Source organism: Chanodichthys erythropterus, chromosome 16 (genome assembly GCF_024489055.1).
Source record: "Chanodichthys erythropterus isolate Z2021 chromosome 16, ASM2448905v1, whole genome shotgun sequence".
In the NCBI taxonomy this organism is placed as follows: domain Eukaryota; kingdom Metazoa; phylum Chordata; class Actinopteri; order Cypriniformes; family Xenocyprididae; genus Chanodichthys; species Chanodichthys erythropterus.
In genome coordinates, this window is record NC_090236.1 from 19,201,725 (window position 1) to 19,210,764 (window position 9,040).

The following is a 9,040-nucleotide window of genomic DNA, read 5'->3' on the forward strand; positions in this document are numbered from 1 at the left end:
TTTGTCTTTAGGCGAGATCCAGACTCCTCCGGGTTGCGGTGAGCTGTCTCTTTCTTTGCTGGTGTGAATCACATCTTCAGTCATCTGTCGTGTGAGGATTTCTCTCCGGTCATCGACCAGAGTGGATTACATCGCTGGACGCCGCGTGTGGTTCTTCACCTGTGAACTGTGACTGTTGTGCTCTGTCTGACCCTCTCTCTATCTCTTTAAAATAAACATTGTGAACTTGCATTTGACCCCGAGACTTCTTCTGACAGAATGAGCGCGCCGGAGATGGAGTCAGCGAGTTCGGAGGGTTCGGATTCCGTGCAGACCGCACTTCATCAGCAGGGAGCGGCAATTGAACGGCATTCGTCAATGTTGAGTGCAGCTGCCAGAGACTTTCGTCTCCTGTCTGAACAATTTACAGAGCTCAGTACCCGGGTTGAGCAGGTTGTTTCTCCGCTCGGTGAGCGTCTTTCCTCTGTACCCGCTGAGACTACATTTGCAGACCGCGAGCCACGCGCGGCGACACCTCCGTCCTTCGATGGCGACCCCAACACCTGTCGGGACTTCCTGCAGCAGTGTGCCCTTGTTTTCGCTCTCCAGCCCCGGCGTTTCGCCGCTTCTACTACTAGGGTGGCTTACGTTTTAACACTACTCACCGGTAGAGCGAGACAGTGGGGAATGGCTGCATGGGGGGCCAGGGCTCCGTGCACGATGTCGTTTGAGGCTCTCGAGACGGAGATGCTGAGTTTGTTTGATCGATCGCTTCGCGGGGACACGGCAGCAGCCGAGCTGGTGAGGCTGCAGCAACGGACCTCTTCCGTCACAGACTATGCCATCGCGTTCAAAACGCTGGCTATTACCTGCGGCTGGAATGATGCGGCACTTCGGGCTCAGTTTCTTGAAGGTCTCAATCCTGCCATCCAGGACGAGGTCGCTACAAGGGACCCTCCAGCATCTCTCGAGACGGCGATCGACCTGGCGTTGAGGATCGAGACTCGCCACCGTCAACGAGACCTCCGCCGATCATTTCGACATCTCGCCGTCTCTGAGTCGGAGGAAACCACCGCATCGTCATCTCTTCAAGCGGAGGAGCCCATGCAACTGGGCAAGCTCCGCCTTACCGCTACTGAGAAACAGCGTCGTCTGTCCTGTGGATTGTGCCTGTATTGTGGTAAGGCGGGGCACATCGCTGCTGCATGTCCGGTAAAAGGTACTGCCCGCCGATGACTTCGGGAGTTTCGGTTGGCGTGTCGTCATTAAAGTCTCCCGTAAGCTGCACTACACTACCTGTAATAGTGAACTTTAAACTGACTTCTTTTCATTCACAGGCGTTGTTGGATTCTGGTGCGGAGGCAAGCTTTCTAGATGCCGCTTTGGCCTCATCGTGGAATATTCCTTTTATCCCTCTGTCTTCCTCTCTCTCTGCCAGGACTTTAAAGGGTCAGCATATGGCTGTTATCACCCATCGCACACCCCCTGTGAGTTTGTTTGTCTCTGGCAATCATCGTGAGGAGATCGAATTTTATTTGTTAGAGGATTCTCAATCTCCAGTCATTTTAGGTCATGACTGGCTGACCAAACATAATCCTCACGTTGATTGGCAGAACGGTGTTGTGTTGTCTTGGAAGTCTTCGTGTCATGTTTCATGTCTTGGTCCTGCTCCTTCTCCTGTCGTCTGTTCTTCTTCTCAGGTTCCGGCCGTTGATCTCTTGGGGGTCCCAGCGGAGTACTCCGATCTGTATCAGGTGTTCAGTAAGGCTCGGGCTACTTCCCTACCTCCTCACCGGTTGTATGATTGCGAAATCAAACTTCTCTCAGGTACTTCTCCGCCTAAGGGTCGTATATTTTCCCTTTCTAAACCAGAAAGAGAGGCTATGGATAAGTACATCAATGAAGCTTTAAATGCCGGTCTCATTCGCCGCTCCTCGTCTCCAGCTGGTGCTGGATTTTTCTTTGTTAAAAAGAAAGACGGGTCTCTTCGTCCGTGCATTGATTACAGAGGGCTGAACGACATTACTGTTAAGAATAAGTACCCCTTGCCTTTAATGTCGTCAGCGTTCGAGTTGTTACAGGGAGCGCACGTGTTTACCAAGTTAGATCTGCGCAACGCTTATCACTTGGTACGCATCAAAGAGGGCGATGAGTGGAAGACAGCCTTTAATACACCATCAGGGCACTGGGAATACTGTGTTTTACCGTTCGGCCTTTGTAACGCACCAGCTGTCTTCCAAACCATGGTCAACGAAGTGCTGGGGGACATGATTAACAAGTTTGTCTTTGTGTATCTTGATGACATTCTCATCTTTTCTCCCTCTATGCAGATACACACCCAGCATGTTCGCCAGGTTTTACAACGGCTTTTAGAGAATCAGCTCTTTGTTAAGGCGGAGAAGTGCGAGTTCCACAAGGAGTCGGTTTCGTTTGTGGGTTTCGTCATAGCCGAGGGAGAGATTCGTCCCGAACCCGCTAAAGTTAAAGCGGTCGCCGAATGGCCAGTGCCCGACACTCGTAAGGAGCTTCAGCGATTTCTGGGTTTCGCCAATTTTTACCGGCGTTTCGTCAGAAACTTTGGTCAGATCGCTAAACCTCTTACCGCTCTCACTTCTTCTAAAGTGTGTTTCCATTGGGATAAGGAGGCTCAGGTAGCCTTTGATGAATTAAAGTCCCGTTTCATCTCTGCGCCTGTTCTTTCTATTCCCAATCCGGCTAAGCAATTCATAGTGGAAGTGGATGCATCTGATGTCGGGGTAGGCGCCGTTTTATCTCAGCGATCTCCCGTTGACGGGAAAGTGCATCCGTGCGCTTTTTTCTCTCACCGGTTAAACCCAGCGGAACGAAATTACGACATAGGTAATCGGGAGCTTCTGGCGGTTAGACTCGCATTGGGTGAGTGGCGTCACTGGTTGGAGGGAACCTCGGAGCCCTTTCTGGTCTGGACGGATCATAAAAATTTGGAATATGTCCGTTCAGCCAGAAGATTAACATCTAGACAGGCTCGCTGGGCACTTTTTTTCGACCGTTTTAACTTCACCCTCTCGTACCGGCCAGGTTCTAAAAACACTAAACCGGATGCTCTCTCCCGTCTGTTCGAAGGTTCTGAGTCTGAGCGGACCGAAACCATTCTTCCGGAAGGGAGAGTGGTCGGTGCCCTCGTGTGGGGAATCGAACAGCGGGTGAGGGAGGCCGGCCGAGAGGGGGAAGTTCCGGAGGGGTGTCCGGCGGGTCGTCTATGGGTTCCTGAGCGTTTACGTTCCGATGTCATCCGGTGGGGTCATGAATCCAGGTTTGTCGGCCATCCGGGAGTTCGGAGAACGTTGGCTGCCATCCGTCAACGTTTCTGGTGGCCTTCCATGGCTACGGACGTCAGACAGTTTGTATTAGCCTGTTCAGTCTGTGCTCGTAACAAGACTTCTAATCAACCTCCCGCTGGTTTGCTTAAATCTTTGCCCGTGCCCTCCCGCCCTTGGTCTCATATAGCCCTTGATTTTGTCACCGGCTTACCGGCGTCTGATGGTAACACTGTCGTATTGACTGTGGTGGATCGTTTCTCTAAAGCGGTTCATTTTATTCCCCTACCTAAACTCCCTTCTGCCAAAGAGATGGCTCAGGTTTTGATTAATCACGTCTTTCGGTTACACGGTATTCCGACTGATGTAGTTTCAGATAGGGGTCCTCAGTTCATCTCTCGTTTTTGGCAGGAGTTTTGTAGACAGATTGGCACTACAGCCAGCTTGTCTTCTGGTTACCACCCGCAAACCAATGGGCAATGTGAACGGGCTAATCAGGATCTCGGTCGAATGCTTCGCTGTCTGTCGTCACAATATCCGAACTCTTGGTGCCAACAGCTTCCATGGGTCGAGTATTCTCATAATTCTCTTCCCGTTGCGTCTACTAATATGTCCCCGTTTGAGTTGTCTATCGGTTTTCAACCTCCCCTTTTCCCATCACAGGAGCCCGACAGCGGTTCCGTCTGCTTTAGCTTTCGTGCGCAGGTGCAGACGCACTTGGCGGAGAGCTAAATCACTTTTATTACAGAACTCCAGACGAACCAAAGCTGCGGCTTACCGTCACCGGCGACCTCCACCCCGTAATGTGTGTGGACAAAAGGTATGGCTTTCCACCAAGGATTTGCCTCTCCGTGTGCCTTCTCATAAGCTGGCTCCTCGTTTCATTGGGCCATACAGTATATCTAAGGTCATTAATCCGGTAACGGTAAAGCTTAAGTTACCTCTTACTCTTGGTCGGGTTCACCCTGTTTTTCATGTATCCAGGGTTAAACCTGTGTTTTTTGCCCCTAATAATTCCTCCGCCTCTGCCCCCAACCCACCCGCCCCTCGTCTAGTGGATGGTGCTCCTGCTTATACAGTTAGGAGGTTACTAGATTCTCGTCACAGGGGCACAGGTTTTCAGTATTTAGTGGACTGGGAGGGTTACGGTCCGGAGGAGAGGTGCTGGGTTCCGGCCCGGGATATACTGGATCCTGGTCTGATCGAGGACTTCCGTCGACGACAGGGTGAGTCTTCATAGAGCCCGTCCGGTGCCGGTCCTGGGGGGAGGGATACTGTCACGACGCCTGGGTGATTTATGGTGCGTGTGTGTGTATGTTTATTTACTTACCTGTTGGTGGCAGTTCCTCGCGTGTGCACTAGTCCCTCCCACTCGTTTCGGTAAGTGTTCACCTGTTGTGTCTCATTAGCTGTTTTCTTTAAGTAGCACGCTGTCCTGTCCTTCGTCGCACGCTCATTGTCTTGGTTGGTCACAGTCACGCTGTCTGGTCCAGTTTTTCATTTTCTCTCAGTTTCTGTCTCTGATTCAGTTGCCGGCATCTGGAGGTTTGTCTTTGCCCGGAGTTCACACGTCTGTGAGTGTTCGTGAACTTGACCTCGAGTGAACCCTGCCTTGTTTCCCGGTGAAGCTGGTGCGCTTTGTCTTTAGGCGAGATCCAGTCTCCTCCGGGTTGCGGTGAGCTGTCTCTTTCTTTTCTGGTGTGAATCACATCTTCAGTCATCTGTCGTGTGAGGATTTCTCTCCGGTCATCGACCAGAGTGGATTACATCGCTGGACACCGCGTGTGGTTCTTCACCTGTGAACTGTGACTGTTGTGCTCTGTCTGACCCTCTCTCTATCTCTTCAAAATAAACATTGTGAACTTGCATTTGACTCCGAGACTTCTTCTGACACAGCCAGTGTTCAAAACCATCTCCTTACCTTAGCCCGATTCACAGCGGTAATCTTGTAATAATGTTTTCTAATTCAGGTGGTAGTTGTGTGTTTCCACAGGAAATTTGAGCATGTTTCCATTCGTCTTTGCGTCATTACGTCACGTCTAAAGAACGAGCTCCAGCTAGTAGGCTATATGGCATGTGAGGCATGCTGCAAGCGGCGGATCATTTATAGCCTTTTCTTACAGCAACTGCAATAATTAAACACCATTTTGATGGCAGATTTGTAATCCAGAAAGATCCAAATGACATTCATCAATGATAATTCACCCGTCGTCAAAAGCAAAATACTTCGGACTTTGGAGTTGTTAAAGAAATTGAAATCTACAGGTAACACTAATACACTAAATACACATAGTCACTCAATGCTGATGTTGTTAACCATAACAATTGCTATATATATTTTTATACCCTTTAATTAGGAACAGAATGTGTCAGGTTTCGTAAGTAACCTGGTTTCCTGAGAAGGGAATGAGAGGCTTCTGTGTGAGCCGGTGTCTGAAGCACATGTGGAAACATGCCAATTTCATTGGCCATTGGCACGGTCAGGTGTCATAGCATAAATGCATTATCAAGACCATAAATAGGCACCTGAAATATAAGTCATCAGATTCTACTTGTCTGAAGGAAGATGCTCAGGCATGCAATGAGTAAAGTGACGCAGCGTCTCGTTCCCCTCTCTGGGAACCAGGTTACTTATGTAAACTGAGATGTTCTCTTTTGAGGGAACTCAATGCTGTGTCATAACTTTGATGCTACTGGAACATTAATACCCACCTTTCCATACTGAAAAATGCCTGACCAGCAAGGTTGTGGAGTACGCATACACTCAAAAAAATGCTGGGTTAAAAACAACCCAAGTTGGGTTGAAAATGGACAAACCCAGCAATTGGGTTGTTTTAACCCAGCGGTAGGGTTAAATGTTTGCCCAACCTGCTGGGTAGTTTTATTTAACTCAACTATTGTTTAAAAATTACTGTATTGCTTAATTAAAATGAACCCAAAGTATGTTGGAAATTAACATTTATTAATGTTCAATGAATATTTATTAAACAATAAACATTTATTAAATTGCTTATTAATAAATTTATATTAATAAACTATTAAATTTATAGTAATAAAATATTAAAGCTTATTAATAAACATTCACCTTTTGTCTATTATTGATGCCTCTAATTGCATCTTGTTTTTAATTTCCCAACTATTTTGGGTTCATTTTAAGCTAGCCATATAGCAATTTTTAAACAATAGTTGGTTTAAAACTACCCAGCAGGTTGGGCAAACATTTAACCCAACCGCTGGGTTTGTCCATTTTCAACCCAACTTGGGTTGTTTTTAACCCAGCATTTTTTAAGTGTGTACGCACAAAGTGGCCCACAGAATAGATTAACCCAGAAGAACTTGAGAGTCTGGGGCTGTTATTATGTCTCATCCCTACCCTACCCTGGGCTGGGCGTCCATCCAGGACCGATCCCTAACAATTGAGGGAGGCGTGTGTGTTATGATGACAGTGTGATGATGACAGTGTGCCCCCAGCATGGGACCCAAGGCAAAAATCCGGGATCTTTTTCACATAGAAAGGGTATGGATACCTCTACGCATAACCCTTTTTATTTTGGAGGTTGCACAATGGATGTAACCCTCTGCTCCCGAGCCACAACTGACATGGTCTCATGTACAGCAGCCCCAAAGTTATCACATAAGACCTAACAGCCTGATAGCGATTACCCAACCTTGTCTGGCTTCTTTAAAGGGTTAGTTCACCCAAAAATGAAAATTCTGTCATTAATTACTCACCCTCATTTCGTTTCACACCTGTAAGAGCTTTGTTCTTTTTTGATGAAATCCTAGAGCTGTCTTTCAGCATTTCCAGGTTCTACGTCAGAATGCTGGCTCAATATTGGCCAATGCTGTTCACGTGAGCAGCACAATGCATGTGATGCTGACACAGCCAGCCAATAATGAGTCTGCATTCTGGCGTAGAACCTGGAAACACTGAATGTGAACAGCGTAGGAGAATGATACAGAAAAGAAGATATTGTCGAATAAAGTCGTTATTTTTGTTTTGTTTTTGCGCACAAAAAGTATTCTCCTCACTTCATAAAATTAAGGTTGAAGCACTGCAGTCATACGGACTATTTTAACAATGTCTTTAGTACCTTTCTAGACCTTGAAAGTGGTGGTTAAATTCTATGTCTATGGAGGAGTTAGACACCTCTCGGATTTCATCAAAAATATCTTAATTTGTGTTCCGAAGATGAACGAAGGTCTTACGGGTGTGGAACAACATGAGAGTGAGTAATTAATGACAATTTTAATTTTTGGGTGAACTAACCTTTTAATACCTGTATATGGTGTCGACCCGAGCAGGAGACAAAAGTGCCTGCATGGAGGTCGAGTCCAACTCCACTGCAAGAAAAGTTGTCCTCTGACTCAGAGAGAGCACTTTGGATGCCAGTTTACTCATTCAAATGAACAAGGTAGACAAACACTATCTTTCTTTCTTTCCACACATACTGTACACTCAAACACGCGGATTCCTGAAGACAAAGAAGCTGATGACATTTATTTCAGATGCATATTTATGGTCTTGATGGCACTCATACGCTATCTCCCCATTTGCCAATGAAATTTCCATGGCTCCGACACCAGCTCACGCAGAGCATTTCCCATAGCGTCAACGTCATGATGTATTGAGTTCCCTCAAAAGGGAGCACTTTATGATCAATCAAACTTAATTTTTTTTTATTACATTTCATTCATTCCTAAGGACAAAATTAACGAAGATCCACAACTCTTGAATATTTGAGTTTATTTAAAAGAAAATTAATGCTACAAGCAGCAGCCTTTAGTTTAGACAATACTTGAGCACAAAATACACAGTGTTAGTATTACTTGCTACACTCTTCCCAATTAATAAACAGAAAAGACAGAATGCTGTTATACCATTTGAGAAATTATGTGACATTATTGCACAAATAATTTCACTTTATATTAACATTGGTATCAGTGTTTAGTGTGTAACAGTTCGAGCTGCTCCGCTGCAAAATTGACAGTGAAGATCAACATGCTTCACACATGGAATTTAACATATTGACAGAACTATTCTCTCTCTTTAGCATTGCTGCACAAAATTGTATAGTCAAGCCAGCCACATTAAAGAAAAAAAAAAAGAAAAAAAGAAAAAAACACATCATGAAATGCCCACAAAGACAACTTTGCATTTTGCTTGAACGTAATAAAACATGCAATAAAAAAAATATTTAAATAAAAATGCCATTAAATATATGGCTGTCCATATATCCCTTTAAAAATAAACAAAGCCATAGTCTAGATTCAGAGCTGAACAACTACATAGCCCATCAATGAAATCAAAGATATAAAGGGGAATCAAATGCTTCTTGAGACTCATCTTAACTGACCATGTATCACTGTAGACATTTAGCTTTAAAGGGATAAAAAGACTTAAGACTTTCTTTTATGGAACACTATGGGAGATTTGATATGGGAGCATCATTAGTCCAGATTTCAATGTCACAGGATCCTTCAGAAATTATTGTAATGCTGATTTGCTGCTCAAGAAAAAAATCTTATTATTATCAATGTTGAAAACAGATGTACTGATTAATGTTTTTGTGGAAACCGTGATGTATTTTTTAAGGATCCTTTGATGAATAGAAAGTGAAAAACAAACAAACAAACAAACAAAAACATTTATTTGAAATAGAAATATTATAACATTATAAACATCTTTATTGTCACTTTACTGATCAATTTAATTCATCCTTGTGAAAAAAAAAAATATCTTACTGACCCCAAATGTCTGAACT